This window comes from Cebus imitator, unplaced genomic scaffold (genome assembly GCF_001604975.1).
Source record: "Cebus imitator isolate Cc_AM_T3 unplaced genomic scaffold, Cebus_imitator-1.0 Scaffold242, whole genome shotgun sequence".
In the NCBI taxonomy this organism is placed as follows: Eukaryota; Metazoa; Chordata; class Mammalia; order Primates; family Cebidae; genus Cebus; species Cebus imitator.
In genome coordinates this window covers 990,508-1,011,896 of record NW_016107557.1, presented here as the reverse complement: position 1 = coordinate 1,011,896, position 21,389 = coordinate 990,508, and the positions used below count along the sequence as shown (strand labels likewise).

The following is a 21,389-nucleotide window of genomic DNA, read 5'->3' as shown; positions in this document are numbered from 1 at the left end:
AACAAGTTATGGCTATAGAAAATTTTTGTGCTTTCAGTTAAGAACTTGTATGATCACCTATAGCTTCAAGTTCCCTCTCTTCCCTTCTCTTTCCTCTTTCCTGCTGTGACCCCGAAAGGAGATATAGGTAGACAGGCTCTCTATTGTCATCTGCTACCTTGCTTGCAACTTCTCTGAATGCAACTGGTGCTTCTTATCATCCACCATGTTTCCTTTCAATTCTCCCTTGATTTTTCTTTTTCAGAATGGCACCCACTGCTATATGTTCTCCCCTTGTTTTGTTTAAGGGGTCCTCCAGTCACACTTTCTCTGTAGGTCAGGGATGAGTGGGTAAAATCTGATATCTTTTCTTCCCAGGTTCCCAAGTTGCTAGTGGCTGAGCTTTCTGAAACAAGAGAGATTCAAAAACAGTTCCTGTTGTTGTTGACTCTGACAGAGAATCCTCAGTCCTGACTACTCTTGTGCCCTTCTTCAATGTAGTGTTGGTGGATTTGTTTGTGAATGTTTCTGAGAGTGTAAAGGTTACTATCACACATGTGTTTACTCTGTAAAGATAAGGTTCTGGTGAAAATAGAATCGAACTGTGCCACGTCCTCTGTCTTTACATTTCTGTGAAGAACACAGTTTAGTTTCTAAAAATTACTGGTGATTGCCCTCTGTATGAAAAAATAAGGCTTATTTATTGACACATTGGAGGATCATACTTAATTGTTTGAACATACGGGTCCTGTTTACAAATTCTGGCTCATGTGGTTTTTTTTGGTTGTTGTTTATGTTTAGCTGGGTAGATTTGTGGGAGACTCAGGGTGCAGAATAGAGTGAGAAGATGACCTTGTTTTAAAATGATGCTTTCCACTGATTGCTTCCTCTGAAGAAGACAACGGTGAGTTCAGGGGAGCTCTTATTTTCTTTCCTGAGTAGGGATGGAAGGAGGGAAAAGACAATTTCTTTAAAAAAATTTATAAAATGTTTTGCATTTTTGTTTATGCTTAATTTATATCTGTGACATGGAATTTGAGCAAAGTGGTCGCATATTTTGGTAGAGAGAAAGGAGGCATTTAATAGTTTTATTTTCCACATTTTAGGGGCTACTTTCCACTGCAGCTGCAGCTTGAGAATGGCTTTCACTGATTAATAGAATGGCTTTTCAAAAGTTAATATGGTATATAGGGAGCACATGATCTCCTTAATCTGTTATCCTTCTGTGGTATCACTACTTCTTAAGTTTTATGTCCTTTTGATATGTAAAGACGAAAACTTAGGATAAAACTATAAACAAAAACCTTATATAGCCAGAAAAGGTACAGTGTAATGCTGATATTTTTGCTTTAAGTAATAAAATAAAAAGTTTTTTAAATTATAGAGATGGTGATAAAATATTATGGAGAACAGTTTGAAAAGATAATAATTTTTAAAAGGATGTAAGAAGTGATCAATCTTGATCAAACTAGAGGTAACCATTCTTAATGTTTTTTTCTCATTGTAGTAAAACATATATAAATATATATATATATAAAATATTAAAATTAACAATTGTAATAATTTTTAGGTGTACAGTGTCACGATGTTACGTACACTCACAATATTTTGCAGCCATCACCACCATCTATCTTCAAAATGTTTTCTTCTTTTTAAACTGAAGCTCCATATCCATTAAACACTAAGGCCTGGTTTTTCCCCCTCCCCAGCTCTGGCAGCTGCCATTCTATTTTCTCTATGAATTTGGTTACTCTTGGAACCTTGTAAGTGAAATTATTTGTCATTTTGTGACTGGCTTATTTCGCTGAGCATAATGCTCATTTATATTGTAGCATGCATCAGAATTTCCTTTCTTTTTAAGGCTGAATGATAATTCACTGTATGTATATGCCACATTTTCTTTATCCATTCATCCACAGATGAACACTCAGGTTCTTTTCACTTTTGGGTTAATGTGAATAATGCTGCTATAAACATTGATGTACCCATGCCTGTCCAAGTCCCTCCTTTCAGTTCTTTTCAGTATAGCTTCAGAAGTGGAACTGCTGGGAAATTCTATGTTTAAATTTTTGAGGAACTTCCATACTGTATGCCACAGTGGCTGCACCATTTTACATTCATACCAGCAATGTACAGGGTTTCAATTTTTCCACATTCTTGCTAACTTTCTATTTTTTTAAAATAACCACCTTAATGTGTTTTTGATTTGCATTTCCCTAATGATTTGTAATGTTGAACATCTTTTCATGTGCTTATTGGTCATTTGTGTATCTTCTTTGGATAAATGTCTATTCAAGTTCTTTGCCCATATTTTATTTGGGTCTTGCTGTTTTTGAGCTTTAGTAGTTCTTTATAAATTCTGAATATTAAACCATAATTGGATATATGATTTGAAGATATTTTCTCCCATTCTACAGGATGTCTTTTCACTTTATTTTATATATATATATAAAATTGCACTTTAGGTTCTGTGGTACAGGTGCAGAACATGCATGCATGTTTATTGCATAGTTACATACATGGCAATGTGGTTTACTGCCTCCATCACCCGGTCACCTGTATCTGGCATTTCTCCCCATGTTATCCCTCCCCAACCTCCCTACCCACCGCTGTCCCTCCCCTATTCCCCCCAACAGACCCCAGGGTGTGATGCTCCCCTCCCTGTGTCCATGTGTTCTCATTGTTCAACACCCACCTATGAGTGAGAAGATGCAGTGTTTGATTTTCTGTTCTTGTGTCAGTTTGCTGAGAATGATGGTTTCCAGATTCATCCATGTCTCTACAAAGGACACGAACTCATTGTTTTTTATGGCTGCATAGTATTCCATGGTGTGTATATGCCACATTTTCCCTGTCCAGTCTATCATCGATGGGCATTTGGGTTGGTTCCAAGCCTTTGCTATTGTAAACAGTGCCACAGTGAACATACATGTGCATATGTCTTTATAATAAAATGATTCATAATCCTTTGTATATATACCCAGTAATGGGATTGCTGGGTCAAATGGAATTTATATTTCTAGGTCCTTGAGGAATCACCGCAGTGTCTTCCACAATGGTTGAACTAATTTACACTCCCACCAACAGTGTAAAAGTGTTCCTATTTCTCCACACTGCATCTGTTGTCTCCTCTCCAGCATCTGTTGTCTCCAGATTTTTTAATGATCGCCATTCTAACTGGGATGAGATGGTATCTCAATGTGGTTTTGATTTGCATTTCTCTAATGACCAGTGATGATGAGCATTTTTTCATATGTTTGTTGGCCTCATATATGTCTTCTTTTGAAAAGTATCTGTTCACATCCTTCTCGCAGTTTTGAATGGGCTTGTTTTTTTCTTGTAAATCTGTTTTAGTTCTTTGTAGTTCTGGTTATTAGCTCTTTGTCAGATGGGTAGATTGCAAAATTTTTTTCCCATTCTGTTGGTTGCCGGTTCACTTTAATGATGGTTTCTTTTGCTGTAGAGAAGCTCAGGAGTTTAATTAGATTCCATTTGTCTATTTTGGCTTTTGTTGCCAATGCTTTTGGTGTTTTAGTCATGAAGTCCTAGCCTATGCTTATGTCCTGAATGGTTTTGGCTAGGTTTTCTTCTAGGGTTTTTATGGTGTTAGGTCTTATGTTTAAGTCTTTAATCCATCTGGAGTTAATTTTAGTGTAAGGTGTCAGGAAGGAATCCAGTTTCTGCTTTCTGCACATGGCTAGCCAGTTTTCCCAACACCATTTATTAAACATGGAATGCTTTCCCCATTGCTTGTTTTTGTCAGGTTTGTCAAAGATCGGATGGTTGTAGATATGTTATGTTGCCTCCAAGGCCTCTGTTCTGTTCCATTTGTCTATATCTCTATTTTGGTACCAGTACCATGCTGTTTTGATTACTGTAGCCTTGTAGTATAGTTTGAAGTCAGGTAACGTGATGGCTCCAGCTTTGTTCTTTTTGCTTCAGATTGTCTTGGCTATGCAGGCTCTCTTTTGGTTCAATATGAAGTTTAAGGTGGTTTTTTCCAGTTCTGTGAAGACAGTCATAGGTAGCTTATGGGGATAGCATTGAATCTATAAATTACTTTGGGCAGTATGGCCATTTTTACAATATTGATTCTTCTTCACCATGAGCATGGAATGTTTTTCCATCTGTTTGTGTCCTCTCTTATTTCCTTGAGCAGTGGTTTGTAGTTCTCCTTGAAGAGGTCCTTTACATCCTTTGTTAGTTGTATTCCTAGGTATTTTATTCTCTTTGTGGCAATTGTTAACAGCACCTCATTCTTGATTTGGCTCTCTTTAAGCCTGTTATTGGTGTATAGGAATGCTTGTGATTTCTGCACATTGTTTTTGTATCCTGAGACTTTGCTGAAGTTGCTTATCAGTTTAAAGAGATTTTGGGCTGAGATAAGGGGGTCTCCTAAGTATACAAACATGTTGTCTGCAAATAGAGACAATTTGATTTCCTCCTTTCCTAATTAAATACCCTTTATTTCTTTTTCTTGCCTGATTCCTCTGGCTAGAACTTCTGATACTATTTTGAATAGGAGTGGTGAGAGCGCATCCTTGTCTAGTGCCACATTTCAAAGGGAATGCTTCCAGTTTTTGCCAATTTAGTATGATATTGGTTGTGGGTTTGTCGTAAAAAGCTTTTATTATTTTGAGATACATTACATCGATACCTAGTTTATTGAGGGTTTTGAGCATAAAGGGCTGTTGAATTTTGTCAAAGGCCTTCTCTGCATTTATTGAGATAATCATGTGGTTTTTGTCTTTGGTTCTGTTTATGTGGTGGATTATGTTTATAGACTTGTGTATGTTGAAACAGTCTTGCATCCCTGGGATGAAGCCTACTTGATCGTGATGGGTAAGCTTTTTGATGTGCTGTTGCAATCAGTTTGCCAGTATTTTATTGAAGATTTTTGCATCTATGTTCATCATGGATATTGGCCTGAAGTTTTCTTTTTTTGTTGAGTCTCTGCTGGGTTTTGGTATCAGGATGATGTTGGTCTCATAAAATGATTTGGGAAGGATTCCCTCTTTTTGGATTGTCTGGGATAGTTTCAGAAGGAGTGGTACCAGCTCCTGTTTGTATGTCTTGTAGAATTTATCTTTGAACCCATCTGGACCTGGCCTTTTTTTGGTTGGTAGGCTATTAATTGCTGCCTCCACTTCAGCCCTTGTTATTGGTCTATTCAGGGTTTCAACTTCTTTCTTGTTTAGTCTTGGGAGGATGTAAGTGTCCAGGAATTTATCCATTTCTTCCAGGTTTACTGGTTTATGTGCCTAGAGCTGTTTGTAGTAATCTCTGATGGTAGTTTGTATTTCTGTGGAATTGGTGGTGATATCCCCTTTATCATTTTTTATTGCATTTGTTTGATTCTTCTCTTTTTTATTTATCTGGCTAGTGGTCTATTTTGTTGATCTTTTCAGAAAACCAGCTCCTGGATTTATTGATTTTTTTGAAGGGTTTTTGTGTCTCTATCTCCTTCAGTTCTGCTCTGATCTTAGTTATTTCTTGTCTTCTGCTAGCTTTTGAGTTTTTTGATCTTGTTCCTCTAGCTCTTTCAATTTTGATGATAGGGTGTTGATTTTAGATTTTCCTTTGTTCTCATGTGGGCATTTATTGTTATAAATATTCCTCTAGACACTGCTTTAAATGTGTCCCAGAGATTCTGGTACATTGTGTTTTTGTTCTTGTTGCTTTTGAAGAACATCTTTATTTCTGTCTTCATTTCATTGTTTACCCAGTCAACATTAAAGAGCCAGTTGTTCAGTTTCCATGAAGTTGTGCAGTTCTGAGTTATTTTCTTAATCCTGAGCTCTAATTTGGTTGCACTGTGGTCTGAGAGACAGTTTGTTATGATTTCCATTCTTTTGCATTTGCTGAGGAGTGCTTTACTTCCAATTATGTGGTCAATTTTAGAGTAGGTGTGATGTGGTGCTGAGAAGAATGTATATTCTGGGGATTTGGGGTGGAGAGTTCTGTAGGTGTCTATTAGGCTTGCTTGGTCCATATCTGAGTTCAAGTACTGGATATCCTTGTTAATTTTCTGTCTCGTTGATCTGTTTAATATTGACAGTGGAGTGTTAAAGTCCCCCACTATCATTGTGTGGGAGTCTATGTCTCTTTGTAGGTTAAGAACTTTCTTTATATATCTGGGTGCTCCTGTACTAGGTGCATATATATTTAGTATCATTAGCTCTTCTTGTTGCATTGATCCTTTTACCATGATGTAATACCCTTCTTTTTCTCTTTTGATCTTTGTTAGTTCAAAGTCTATTTTATCAGAGACTAGGATTGCAACTCCTGCTTTTTTTGCTCTTCATTTGCTTGGTAAATCTTCCTCCATCCCTTTATTTTGAACCTATGTGTGTCCTCGCATGTGAGATGGGTTTCCTGGGTACAGCACACCAATGGGTTTTGACTTTTTATCCAATTTGCCAGTCTGTGTCTTTTGATTGGGCATTTAGCCCATTTACATTTAAGGTTAATATTGTTAAATGTGAATTTGATCCTGCCATTTTGATGCTAGCTTGGTTGTTTTGCCTGTTAGTTGACACAGTTTCTTCATTGTGTGGATGCTCTTTACCATTTGGTATGTTTTTGGAGGGGCTGGTATTGGTTGTTCCTTTCTATGTTTAGTGCTTCTTTCAGGAGCTCTTGTAAGGCAGGCCTAGTGGTGATGAAATCTCTCAGCAATTGCTTGTTCGTAAAGGATTTTATTTTTCCTTTCCTTATGAAGCTTAGTTTAGCTGGATATGAAATTCTAGGTTGAAAGGTCTTTTCTTTGAGGATTTTGAATATTTCCCCCCATTCTCTTCTGGCTTGTCGGGTTTCTGTCGAGAGATCCGCTGTGAGTTTGATGGGCTTCCCTTTGTGGGTAACCTGACCTTTCTCTCTGGCTGCCCTTAGCATTTTTTCCTTCATTTCAACCCTGGTGAATCTGATAATTATGTGTCTTGGGGTTGCCCTTCTTGAGGAATATTTTTGTGGTGTCCTCTGTATTTCCTGGACTTGAATATGGCCTGCCTTGCTAGGTTGGGGAAGTTTTCCTGGATGATATCCTGAAGAGTGTTTTCCAGCTTGGATTCATTCTCTCTGTTACACTCAGGTAGTTTTGTTCTAGCAAGTTTTGAAATCAGGAATTGTAGGTCCGCCAACTTTTTTTTCCCTCTAAAACTGTTTTGGCTATTCAGGGTCCTTTGATATTTTATATGAATTCCAAAATAGATTTTTCTATTTGGCAAAAAAAAATCATTGGAATTTTGATAGGAATTACATTGAATCTGTAGATCACTTTGGGTAGTACTGATATCTTAAAAATATTATTTTCCATTCCATGAACATGGAATGCCTTTCCATTCATTGGTGTCTTAATTTCTTTCATCAGCATTTGTAGTTTTTAGTGCACAGGTCTTTTACTTCCTTGGTAAAGTTTATTCCCAAATGTTTTATTATTTCTGACATTATTGTAAAAGGAATTGTTTTTAAATTTCCTTTTAGGATTGTTTGTTGTTAGTGTATAATAATGCAACTGATATTTGTGTGTTGATTTTGTTTGTGGCAGCTTTGTTTATGTTTGTTAATGTTTTATGTTCATTAGTTCTAATACTTTTTTTTTTTAAAGGGAATCTTTAGGGTTTTCTGCATATAAGAACATGTCATCTGTGAACAGAGGTAACTTTACTTTTTTCTTTCTTATTTCTTTTTCTTGCCTGATTGCTCTGGCTAGGACATGTACTGCATTTTATAGAAGTGGCAAAAGTGGACTTTCTTGTCTTATTCCTTATCTTAGAGAAAATGTTTTTTGTCTTTAACTTTTGAGTACGGTGTTGTGGATTTTTCATACATGGCCTTCATAATGTTGAGGTAATTTTCTTTTATTCCTAGTTTATTGAGTGTTTTTTTAAAAAATCATGAATGGTGTTGAATTTTGTCAAATGATTTTCTGCATCAATTGAGATGATCATGTGGTGTTTGTTCTTCCTTCTGTTAATGTGATACATTACATTGATTGATTTTCACATGTTGAACTTCTTGCATTCCAAGAATAAATTTTTCTTTCTGCCCCTCAGATTCAATAGTTTTAATGACCTGTCTTTAGATTTTCTTATTCTTTCTTTTACCTGTTTGAGTTTGCTGTTAAGTTCTTCTAGTATATTTTTCAAAGTATTGCATTTTTCAACTCAGTTATTGTGTTTTTCAGCTCTAGAATTTCTGTTTAGTTCCATTTTAGAATTTCTGTCTCTTTGCTATTATTTGCATTTTGTTGTTAAATCATTTTCCTGATTTTCTTTAGTTCTTAGTCCATTTTTCCTCTAGGTCTTTGAGCATATTTAAGACTCATATAAAATCTTTGGCATATTCAATGCCTATGTTTCTTCAGGGATAGTTTCCACTGCTTTATTTTCTTCATTTCAATAGGCCATTCTTTCCTTTTTTGCTTTTTTAAAATTGAAAATTAGGCATTTGAAAAAAAAATAGCCACTTCTTCCTGTCTTTTAGGGTGGCTTTGTGTTTGGGAGGATCTTTGGGATCAGCTGAGCTTCATTAATAAGCTGAGTTTTGAGATAGCTCACTGTGAAGATTTAAGGCCTTGCAAGGCCCTTTTCTGGGTATGTGCTTTATCAGGGCCTGTGTGTATGCTTTTCAATTCCCAGTATATATGGCAGCTTTAAATTTTCTTAATTTCCCGAAGACTCTCACCTTGGCTGCAGGGCCTTAATTCTGTTGTATTCCTCTGCCCCCAGTCTCCTTGCCTTAGGCATCTGTGGGTCTGTATTCTTAACATAGCTGTCACTGCTGCTTCCTGCTTCCTGTCCCTTTTCCTAGCCTGAGAGCCAAGCTGTGGTGGTTTTTGCCTTCTGAGCTCTGAGTTAGGCAGTGCAGAGACCAGTCCTCAAGCAGAACTCAGACATGTTAAAATGTTGCAAATTAGGTCAGCTCCGCTCCCTTCAGAGGGAGGAAATTGGGAACTTCAGCCACTGCCTCCTCCAGCCCAAGGCTACACCAGGCTGGGAGGTGGGAGAAAAAGAGTGAATAAAAAGGAAATGAAATTACAGACGTTTTGAATGTGACTTCTTGATTAGGCATTTGCTTAATAACTGTAGAACTTTGTTTTCCAGATCTTTTATAAAATTAATGTAGCCAGTCTCTAGTTGTTTTTCTTTAATGTTTCTTTGTGTGAATGAGAGCCTGGAGCCTCCTGGTCTGCTGTTTTGCTAATGTCACTCCTCCAGATAATATTCTCTTTTTTTGTGTAGTTAATACAATAGTGATTTAACTCACAGGATTAAAAATGTTTAGAGTTTTAGCTGGGCATGGTGGTGCATACCTGTAGTCCTAGCCGCTTGGGAGGCTGAGGTCGAATGATCACTTAAACCCAAGGGTTTGAAGCTGTAGTTTGCCATGTTTGCACCTGTGAATAGCCATTGCACTCCAGCCTGGGCAATATCACAAGACCCAGTCTCTAAAAAAAGAAATAAGAAAAAGCTTAGCATTTAATTTCTTCAAGTTTTTTGGAGAATGCAATAATAAATTGTCAATTTTATGCCAAAATTTCTCATTTTGAAGTTCTAATGCTGAGTTAGTTGCAGCTCAACTTTTTATTTATAAAAAAGGAATTTGCTCTTAAAAATGGTATGATTTGGGGGCCAACAGCGTTAAATGGATAAAATGGGAATGTTCTTTCAGTGCTCTTGGGTGCATACTCTTGCATAGTCTGTAATTTTGACAGAGGCTACTGTGATTAGAAATTATGTCATTTGTTTGTGTGATGGAAAAATGTAGAGAACTATAGGCAGTCTGAACTAAATTACTGCTCCATGAAACCAAAGGGGCCTGAGATGACTTAGACATCATTCTTCTTTAGGATAGGAAATGAATCAGTGACCAGCTGAGCCTTCAGACATTATTTAGCTGGGGTTCTGAACCCAGGATCCATTAATGGACTTAAACTTTCTTTTAAAATATATTCCAAAATCATTTTACAGAGATTTATTCTCATTTTCCTCAGTGTGCAGTTTGGTCAGCACTGAGGGCAAGGGCTTGTGCTGTTAGATGAAGTTAGATGTGCTGTAACTGTTTATTGAGTCCTCTGGCAGCTTAGGGTGGCCTTGTGCCCCAAGGCTGTCTCTAGTGTCATCAATACCCATCTTCAAGGAGGCTCTGCCGTGGAACCTGTTGTCAATACAGAGGGTTCCAATTTGATTTAATTGGATACTTGAAATGAATGGAGAGAGGTGCTTGTTTCCACCCCATTTCTATGCCTTTTTGACACATTGGTCATAAACGAGATCAATGGGCAGATTAAAGTTGTTGGACTGTCGCACTGTGGCAGAGATGCCTGGTATAGCATTGCAGAGGACCTTTCAGGTGAGGCGGGTGCTTCTGCACTTTAGTCTCTGTTGTTATGTTTTTGTGACATTTAATCAGATCTTACCAATTTTTAAATCTAAGCTTGGAGTGAAACTTCGGCACCCTGACAATACTTAAAACTTAGGAAGATTTGATATATATGGGGAAGTAGAAAGAGGCCAATTTATCTTTCCATTTGGATAACCTGCTCAATTCCTGCTATACTGTTGATCTAGAAAGAGACAATTAGGATCCTTTTCTCTTTGTCTTTTCTAAGGAGTTTCTATCGTAAGCCAGTGTTAGAATTTGTCATAAGAGAGAGTCAGTGGCTCGTCCACATAAAGTAATAAAATATTTGGGGACATGCTGATAGCATTAGTGTTTCCAGAAGGGCAAATGCCTAGTTAGCATAGTTCTTAGTAAGTCATATCTGTCAATAATTATTTTCTGTTATGCTGAAATCACTTTGGTCACTACAAAAGTGTGTTTTCATTTCTAAGAGTCTGTGGTTTTTTTTTGAAAGGCGGTCTCACTCTGTTGCCCAAACTGAAGTATAGTGGTGCGATTCAGCTCACTGCAGCCTCAAGTTCCTGAGCTCAAAAGATCCTCCCACCTTAGCCTCTGGAGTAGTTGGGACCACAGGCATGTGCCCCTGTGCCTGGCTAATTTTTTAAAAAAGTTGTAGAGAGAGAATCTTGCTTTGTTGTCCAGCCTGGTCTTGAACTCCTGGTCTCAAGTGCACCCCCCAACTTGGCATCCCAAAGTTCTAGGATTAAGGCATGAGCCTCCATGCTTGGCCTCCAAGAGTCTTAAGTTGGGTTTTCTGGAAGCAGAGCCTGAGATCGCAATCCAGTTGCAGTGAGTTACTGAGGCCATATTCTTAGGAGCAGGGGATTGAGGAGTGTGGGATTGGGCAGTGGAGGGAAGAGCTTAAGCAAGTGTGCAGACTGAGCCAGGGTTCTGCTTTAGCACAATCCCTTGAGGCCTCCAGAGCATGAATTGCTCTATTGATTTGGACTCACTTTGAGAAATTCCCAGTATTGGGCATTATTGGCTCGTGGCTGCCTGAGAGTGCTGGGGTCTGGGGCAGACCACTGGGAATGACCTCTGTGGGGAGGAGGTTCCCACCCAGCCAAGGGCAATATCCTTGGAAGGGTGGCTGTGGGCCTTTGACAGCAGGGGCTTTCAGCTCTTGGGACAGATACATTGCCACCACACCAAGTGTGCAAAGGTCTGGGGTAATGTCAATGTATTGCTTAAAGCCACTGTAGCTTATTTGAGAAAAACAACTCATTATTTTTAGTATCTATTATATTTCATCATAAGTCAGACTTAGGAGATGTAAGGCTGTAGAAAGAAGAAAAAGTAGGACAGACCTATTTGAAATTTAAAAGACTTTCCCATCTAATTAAAAGGTTTACCTTTTTAATTATAAAATAAAACACAGGTACAGAAAACACAGGAAGCAAATACAGAGTGTAGTGGATTATTTTAGACTGTTTCCCCTGGAACCATCATTCAAGTGAGGAGCTAGAAATTTGCCGCCCCCAGGAATCGCCTCTGTGGGCTGCACCTTTCCCATCACACATCGTCCTCCCTCCAGGAGCAACCACTGTCTTGACCTTTATAATTATGACTTCCTGACACTTCTTCATAATTTTATCATCCAAGTTTGAGTTATAGTTTAATATTCTGTAATTTAAAAAACTTGATATGTCTTTTAGGCCGGGCACATTGGCTCACGCCTGTAATCCCAGCACTCTGGGAGCCCAAGGTGGGCAGATCACTTGAGGTCAGGAGTTCAAGACCAGCCTGGCCAGCATGGTAGAATCTTGTCTCTACTAAAAATACAAAAATTAGTCAGGCATGTGATACACACCTGTAATCCCAGCTACTTGGGAGGCTGAGGCAGGAGAATTGCTTGCACCCAGGAGGCAGAGGCTGCAGTGAGCTGAGATCATGCCACTGCACTCCAGTCTGGTTGACAGAGCAAGACTCTATCTCAAAACAAAACAAAACAAAACAAAACAAAACAAAACAAAACAAAACAGAAACAAAAAAAAACTTGATGTTTTTTAAGTTTAATTTTTAACAGGCAGACTCTACTCCTTTCTTTTCCTTGAAATTTAATTAATTAATTAGAGATGAGGTCTTGCCCTATTGCGCTGGACTCCCGGGTTCAAGTGATCTTCCTGTCTTGTTCTCCCAGAGGGCTGGGATTACAGGTGTGAGCCCCCACACCCAACTTGCTTGAAATTTATTTGTTGTAATGGATGGTGGAATGCAGAAAAATATAAGAAGCGTATTTGTTAAAGAGCCTGGACCTGTTGGCCTCTAGAGTTTCCTTCACCCTGGATTTTGCTGACTACAGACTTGTGGTATGATTCAACGTGTTTGTCTGTCCTCTGTATTTTCTATAACTTGGTAGCTGTATTAGGAACCTTGATCAGAATTTGGTCTTCTTTGGCAAGTCTAGAAGTGTTGTATTTTTTTCATCAGGAGACATAATGTTATCTTCCTAGCTGCATTTGTTCATTGGGGCATTATAAGATGGCCATCTTGCAATTCTGTTATTTTGTTTTTATTTATTATCTGGATCACTTTTATAAGGACATGCTTCCCTTCCTTTGCCATGGTTACCTATGGTGTATGGCTCATATAAATGATTCATGTTACTTTCAGGTTCCAAGTTTCCCAGTCATCTTTGAGAGATGCCTGATTTTGTACATATAAACTCATGGATTTTAACATAGTTGATGAGTTTTGATCCATTACAATTATTAGTATTATTGAAGTTCAAACTATTCTATTCACAACTGATGAAACCCTTTTCTGGTTGTTTCCTGAGTCCTTTTGATGTGGTTCTAGTCATCTTTGATGGCTTCTTCTCTGTTGGGTATGACAAGGTTTTCCACACTCATATTGTATATATTTTTTGTACCAGACCTGGAATCAGCCATTTTTTTTTCCCAAGAAGCTCTAGTTTATTAAATGATAAATTACATTTCAAGAGCATAGTCTGCATACTAGGGATATTAACTGACACAAGGTAAGCTGTGTGTGTGTGTGTGTGTGTGTGTGTGTGTGTGTATCTATATGTATCTATTTATCTATACAGATGCATAGGTTATATGTATTTTCACAAGATAAAAGATTTTGCAAATCCCTGATTTTGATTTATCCCTAAAATGGGATAAATCAAATGTGTAGAGTTAGAAGAAAACTACTAATTTGCTGGGCACGGTGGCTCATGCCTGTAATCCCAACACTTCGGGAGGCTGAGTCCAGCAGATCAGGAGGTCAGGAGTTTGAGACCAGCCTGGCCAATATGGTGAAACCCCATCTCTACTAAAAATGTAAAAATTAGCTGGATGTGGTGGCACGTGCCTGTAGTCCCAGTTACTCGGGAGGCGGAGGCAGGAGAATCACTTGAACCCAGGAGCAGAGGTTGCAGTGAGCCGAGATTGTGCCATTGCACTCCAGCCTGGGCCATAGAGTGAGACTCTGTCTCAAAACCAAACAAAAAAAGAAAACTAACTCTACCATGACCAATTGTGATTACTGAAAATAGTTTGTTGCAGAGGAAAAATGATTCTAACCCGGCTCCTTTTGAAGTTTGTCCGTAATTGATAATTAAAAGTTTGGCTTGTTGTATTTCCAGCTGGAAATAATACATACATATTATTATTATCATAATTCAGAAAGCTATTGGGTGGCTAGAGAAATCAGTTAACACAAATGTGATGAAATTTAACAAAGGTGAAAATTTTCGTTATGAAACTCCATTATGTAATTTTAGGATGGGAAAGTGGAAAGAACTCTGAATGGAGAAAATAGTAGTAAACCAAAACACAGCAAAATCCAAGACTGTTGTACACCAATAATATAAGGCGGCTGAAAACCAACAGAACCCCACCATTGGGTTTTCAGGCTGCGTTCCTAGGAGCTCGGTGTCTCCATCAGTGCAGTGGTTACTCCATGGAATCCCACATTGGTCAGACCAGTCTGTGCTCAGCCTCAGACCTTGTGCACAAGGACAGTGCTGATACACTATAGGTGGCTCTGAGGCAGGGACTCCAGGGAGCCAAGAATCTGGACATTGTGTTACACGAGAAGCAGCTGAGGAGTTAAGGGATGGAGAGGACTCCATGGTTGTAAGAGACCTTCAAGTAAATGCAGTAGCCTTTCTGTGGAGGAAGGGAGCAGGGTCTTGGCACAGCTTGAAATGAGCAGCCTGGGGCCTGTGGGTGCAAGGTACAGGGAGGCGAAACCTCAAGCCATTGTCAGAAGGTGGTTTCTAACAGCAGGACTTGCCCAACAATGGAATGGACTGCTTGTCACATGATGTGCTTTCCTGCCTTTATCATTGTTTAAAGCAGCTTGATAAATAAAAAAACCATATTCTGGCCTGCTAACTCCAATACTCTGCTGTTCCATTTGCTATTTAATATTGGTAAGGAAGGAATTAAATTTTTAAAATCTCAAATAGACATGATTGTGAGCTCATTTTAGGAAACTTAGTTTCCTGGGAGTTGTATCTTGCGGATGCCTAGTTAGGAACACTGCCAGTTGGATTTGGTCTTATCATCCCAGAGACGATGACTGATATGAATGTTGGTAGTGATCAGAAAGATTGCCCCTTAAAATCCAGATTTCTGGTGGCATCTACATTGAGTACTTCTTGATACAGGCCAACTGCAGCATTATGGAGGGTTCCGATGCCTCCAACCTGCTTCGCCCTCAGATGACACCATTCTTAGCTTATGTGTTTCGAAGATTCCCTTCCAGCCAATAGGCATGGCTAAAGCACAATTGGAAATTGATTAGCTTTGTTTTTGGCTATCTTTGGCTTTTGAAATCAATGTAAATGAGTTGTTTTCAACTTCAGAGGGAGCACAGGCACTGTGAGCTGTAGGTGGGCCATGGAATGGAAATATGAGGAACTTCATGCTGCAGCAAGCCTTGGAGAACGGTATGTCTCCTGAGTGAGGGGCAGGCTTGGTCACGCAGGATCTCCACCATGGTGGCCTTGCCTGGGGCCTGGGCTTCTGACCTTCCTGCAAGTCATTTTCTCTTATTATCATTGGAGGAAAAAAAATCAGATCTTGGATCCACGTTGAAACAGGTTTATTTTAGGCTCAGACCAAGAATCAAATATCCTGTAGAGAGATTCCTTTCTCAGAAAAGTGCTGTCTGCCCTGAGGGAGGTTGTAGTGGAATTGGGAGTGCAGCGGGATGAATCCAAGTGAGGAGATGTATGGTATTACAGTACATCCAGCAAGGATAAAGCAGCGCTCACCTGCCGTGATCCTGGCTAGTTTTCACTCTCAGTGCTGTTGTGCATTGTTACTGGTGAGGCCTTCTGCCCCTATTATAGATGTCAACACTAAAAAAGTATGAAAAAAGATTCCTGGATTTTTAGGTCAATGGAAGTTCAAGGTCCTCGATAATAACCATGTATAGTGTTGAAAAGAGCATTAGTGGACATGATATGGATTTTCCGATTTCTGCCTTCAAACGTACTGGCCATTTACATTTATTTGCAAAGATAAGTTGATGTAAAAGAAAATCTCTGGTATCATTTTTCAAAAGGCAAGCAAGGCCACGCTCTTAGACAAGGCTTCTCCCTGGTGTGGAAACTGATTGAAGGAGAGGGGTGGTGTGTGCTACTTTGATGCTACGCAAGTAAGAGGTGACCTGAAGATGGAAATTCCTGGCCCCTGAGAGAATTTCTGGTATTTTTCTGTCCCGTTTCTCCCTTTTCTCCCCACTGATTTATTTTCTTTATTTTTTTCAGAGGAGGAGGCACATGAGTGGGAACTAAGTATAAAAACTCCATCACACTTTGCATTCAGAATTCAGAATAGCCTTTAAGGTTTGCACCAAATATTTGGGTGTTGCATGTGCATTATGGTGTCAGCTTATCGTGGGAGGGAGCGGGGCCAGTAGCACAGGCGACATCTGTGCAGAGCTCATCATTCATTAGGAAGACCTTCAGCAGAGGTCCCCTCCCTTTTTGACCCAAAATGCACTTCTGAATACAAGTTCCTGTTTCTCCTGTCATTTTAATATGGATAATATACTAACGTTTCTGGTGGTGATTTCTAGTAAGGGATATTGGATTTGAAGAAGAGATACTATCTTTCCTTAACACAGTCTGAATGCTTCTTGTTGAACCTCACTTTGGGTGGTGGTTCCAGGCAGTCAGTATAGTTCCCCAGATGGGACAGCCAATTTCACCATGACCCTGAGCCACATTTCTATTGTTCCATCTGCTGGAAGATGAGGATTTACCCTTCCTGGGCCTTTCCATGCTGGTACTTTCATTGCCAGGAGTGTGTGTTGTCTTGTGGGGGTCTGGATGACATCTCCGCTGCCCACACCCAGGCAGGTGTTATGGCTGGAGGTGAGGCCATGCTGACAGCTGAGAAGGTACAGTTGCAACAGTTTGTAGAATGAGAAATAACGAGTTGCATGTTTTCCACGAGGGGCCTCTTTATCCTAGCATGATGTCAGCTGCCATTCTTGATGAGGTCTGCCCTGCACCAGCCAGAGCAGGCTCACAGTAGAGCAAAATTTGCCTGCTTGGATCTGTTTGCAACAGGGTTTGACATAGGAGGCAAGTTTTGAAGGTTTGACAGGAGCATACACTTGTGATTTTCCCCCACTAAGGTCTGTGGGCAAAGGCACACTTTTGGAATGTAACGCAAACAGAGGCTTGAGTGAGAGGAGAGAGGCCATCTTTTGGACCTGTCATTGTGCCTTTGTCTCATACGTGGACTGTTCTGTTGAACCTGGTTGTGGGTTGTACGAGTTTGTGTAGGAGCGTTGGACAGCTATTCTAGTCTGATAGTCTCTCAGTGTGGACTGAAGCCTCTCTCAGTTTATCAGCATGGGAGTAAAATTCGTGCTTTCATATGATTGTCCCAGCTGACTGTTCCAGTGACCTTATCATTCAGTCTTTTGCAGCCCACATAGACCTTGTGCGTGGAGTTTTGGAATATGCCTCTACATGCTGTAGATGGAGGGAACTCACAGACAGGAGATCAAGATGTGATGACGTGGAACAGCCATTTAGGAGTCAGAGCCCACTAGTGTGGCGCTTGGATTCTAAAACCTCTGTGCCAGCGGGGCAGCCAGGTGATTTCCAGATTGCAGCCTCCCTGCTTTAGCTATGCATCTAGATGTTTCTAGCTGGACCTTAATAGAAATATGAACACATCTTAGAAGGCAAATTGAATAAAACAAGTGGTTAAAAATGTAAATGTAGCAGAAACAGTTTGATAGATTAATGGTATGGAAACCAATTTAATAGAAATGAGAATGGGAAGACAAAGATGATAAATGTAAGTTATTCTTGAGTGATAGTTAGTCTTTGGGTTGTGGGCAGGAAGGGCCCTTATGACTCTATGAAAATTACTCAAGAGGGTGGTGGATTGCTGGATATGAGCTTGCTGGATACTTTTATGCCTATAGAGAATTGCCAGATTGGAAAACTGTTTTTTTTCCTTTGCTTGAGATATGAGAGCCCAACTCACCTTTGGGGAAAAATGGATCATATTTCTAACCAGTTCTGTGCTCTGTAGTTAGTTATCAGGTTAGTCATAAAAATGTCAGCCAATTGCAAAGGCTGGAGAATATGAAGAATGGAGAAGGGGGTGGTTAGGTGGGCAGACTTCGTGTTGCTGCCCTTAATGAAAGTCTTTAGGAATGCACCAGGTGAAGAGGAAGAGTGGAAATTAAAACAGATTTCTCAAGTGCACAAGTGTGTGTTTTAATTATTCCAGTGCCAAAAAGAGCTTTGTCTAAACAAAGCCAAGCCTGTTAATGCATCGTGTCAGAGGAGCCTAGGAGTCAGCTCTGAGGACAGTTTTGCATTTTTAACTTTCACATTGTCTTTGGATTGTTGTTGGCTTATGACCTTGGCTTTCAGGAACTGTTTTGACAGCTGACAATGATAATGCTAGTTCTCATTTCCATGATAAAAAATGTAGTCTCAGGAGGAGTAATGTAATAAAAATAAAATAAATATTGGTTGTGGTCTCACAGATACCTTGAGTCTTTATAATCAGTCTCATTTTTTAAAATGTGAAACATTTTAATTGCCAAATTAACAGCACTAGAGCACTCTTTTGGTGGAATTGTAATGCAGCTTGACACTTGGTTCATTGCAGCGCTTGTCAGGATCAAAAGTCTCTAAATAATGCCATGTACTATGCTTGTTCCTTGTAGTGTCTCTGCTAGATCTGATCTTGTCAACAGGCTTTCAAGTGATGAACATAAATTTTAAAAGTTTGGTCTTAAGTATACTGAGGTCATAGAAATGTTCTGTTCCAAATATTAAGTATAATTAGCATAAAACAAATTTTAATATATATTAAGTGAAAACATATAATAGTATCTGTAATATGTTACTGTTTTTGGCAAAAGATGTGTATGCATAATCATCTGCTCTGAAGGAGACATGCCAAGCTATCAACATTGATTAACTTTGGTCATGGGGTTATGAGTATTAATGTTTTAATTTACTTATCTGTGTTTTCCATTTTTTCCCACAGTGAACATTATTGCCATTATTGCTTTTTAAGAAAAATGTTCTTTAATGGCTTGTATTATTTGATTTTTGTTTTTTAAGAGACAAGGTCTTGCTCTGTCACCCAGGCTGGAGCGTAGTGGTGCAGTCATAGTTCACTGCAGCCTCAAACTCCTGGGCTCAAGTGATCCTCCTGCCTCAGCCTCCCCAGTAGGTGGGACTATCAGCGTGTACCACCACACATGGCTTATTTCTTAAACAATTTTTTTGTAGAGACGGGATCTCACTATGTTGTGTAGGCTGATCTTGAACTCCTTGCCTCAAGCACTCCTCCCACTTCAGCCTCTTAAGTAACTGGGATTACAGGTTTGGGCTCTATTATTTGATGTGTGTGTGTGTGTGTGTGTGTGTGTGTGTGTGTGTGGATCATGTCATACAAGTAGCAAATAAATTTAAAAATCCTCAGTGGACACACTTTTGTTCTGTATTTCCTGCATATCTGAAGCCAGCAATGCTGTGAGTGGTATTATACTCGTATGTGCAGAAGTATTCCTCGTGGAGAAGTATTCCTCATGGAGGAAAGGAAGCAGCCAGCCTAAGCAGGCGGGAAAGGTTCAACTCAGTGTTCGATGCAGTTCCACTTCTGTGTTTGAAGTGTGTAAAGTGTGATGGAGGCAAAGATAGTGTCCTTTTCTGTAAGCAACTTACAGGCTAGGTGGGGAGACAAGACACACCCTGAAAGCAGCTAGTGAGGAATGCAGGTGCTGCTGAATTGTGCAGTACAAGTAACTAAAGAAGCTGCTAAGGCTGTGATACAGACAGTGGGAGTGATGGAGGGAGACAGGGAAGGTAAGTGTAGCTAGGAGTCATTGGAAATGCATTCACATTGCTTTGTTTATTCTTTCTCCTGGAGAGAAGGAGCAGGCACCTATCCTTGGAAGGGGCTCCTTCATGGCCATACCCTCTATGCTTTCAGCATTAATCTTTTGCGTTTTACCTCGAGAACTGATTCTATGAGAGTCTCTAAAATAGAAAGCGCAATTAACTAAGTCTGGGTGCTGTCTTCTTGCAGAGATGCTGGGAAAACGGTTTCCCTCACGTGTACTTATTAATGCTACCTGAGGATGAACTGAGACAGCCAAGTCTAGCACAAAGTCAGGCTGTTGTGGAAGTGATAATTGTCAATATTTGTAGTGATGTGTGAGAATGGTGAAATCCATTATTAAGAACCTTCTCCACCTTTTGTGCATAAGAAAAATGGATAGTCTCACTTAGAAGACACCCTGTTCACGTGAATCCCCTCCATGACATTGTCCTTTTCTGTGGACACAGTTATCACACAGCATCTCGCTGTGGGGAAATGTCCTAAGGGTAAATTGACCTGATGCTGAAACGTACTTCCTGTAAAAGTGCATTCGATGGATGTTATTTCACTCAAGGCACTGCCTGTCTCGAAGTCACCAGGATTCCCTAGCTCGGTTTTATGTATTATTTATTTCAACCACAAGGATACACTGATTATTTGATATTTTAATTGTATTTTTTTTTAAGAGACAGGATCTCACTCTCTTGCCCAGGCTGGAGTCTCGACAATCATAGCTCACTGCAGACTCGACCTCCTGGGCTCAAATGATCCTGCTGCCTTAGCCTCCCAAAGCCCTAGGATTACCAGTGTGAGCCACCACGCCTTGTCCAATTATTTGAAATTCAAAGTAAACGTCTGTCTGTAAATCCTGAGCTCACAGTACATTATGTGTTGATCTCACAGTGAATGAGTGTTTGGGAAGAGACCCTGGTTGCTTCTCAGCAGGCAGAGAGAATAATCCTTGGCACGGTTTTCTCCTGGTATTGTTTCCCCAAAGACCACTAACAGGATGACTCCCCGGTTCTTCTGGAAAAACCAGGCTTGCCAGATCTCGGCTAATTTAAATACTGGATCTTTTAAAGATTGTTATTTCTTTGCCCTGAATTGACCACTGTGGGAGTCAGACTCTTAGAGATGAGGATCTGAACTATGTTGATTTGATGTTGAAAACTTCAACAGAAAAAAATCCTTCTGAATAAATATGAAGGTTGTTTCATCTTTGTCATCTGAATTCTGTCTTTGGTCTGATCCCTCTCAAAATAAAAAACTTTAGAGTTTCTTGCTAGAAGCAAGAATACTTGGTATTTAAGTCCCACTTTTAAGGCATAATTGGCAAACATTGGCCCTAGCTTCTCACCTCTGTCTGTAGATGGCCTCTGTGGGAATCCAGGTCCTGGCTAACCTTAAGGTTGGCATCAGAACCATTCATCAGGGTGTGTCCCCAAGGTCACTGCCGCCCTCAGGGCTCTGAGTTAGATGTAGCAAAGGTTAACCTGTACACAGTTACTGTTTCTGTAAAATCATTTTGGGGTGGGGGGTGTTAGCTGCTGCAGTCCTATCCGATGGCTTCGCTCTTGTTACCCAGGCTGGAGTGCAATGGCGCGATCTCGGCTCCCCGCAACCTCCGCCTCCTGGGTTCAGGCAATTCTCCTGCCTCAGCCTCCTGAGTAGCTGGGA

General features: G+C 39.8%; 1 protein-coding gene across 9 annotated transcripts in view; it reads left to right on the top strand.

The window, feature by feature from the left end:
- The window catches only part of LDLRAD4 (low density lipoprotein receptor class A domain containing 4), a 414,465-nt gene that overhangs the window by 114,268 nt on the left and 278,808 nt on the right, over nucleotides 1-21,389 (top strand). Inside the window, exon 1 of one of the 9 annotated variants that reach the window (XM_017498501.2) lies at nucleotides 595-883. The exons of the other annotated variants lie outside the window; for them this stretch is intronic. The gene's annotated coding sequence lies outside the window, so the exon portion shown is untranslated. Of the gene's footprint in view, nucleotides 1-594; nucleotides 884-21,389 lie in introns of those variants that run through there. 9 annotated transcript variants of the gene reach the window in all.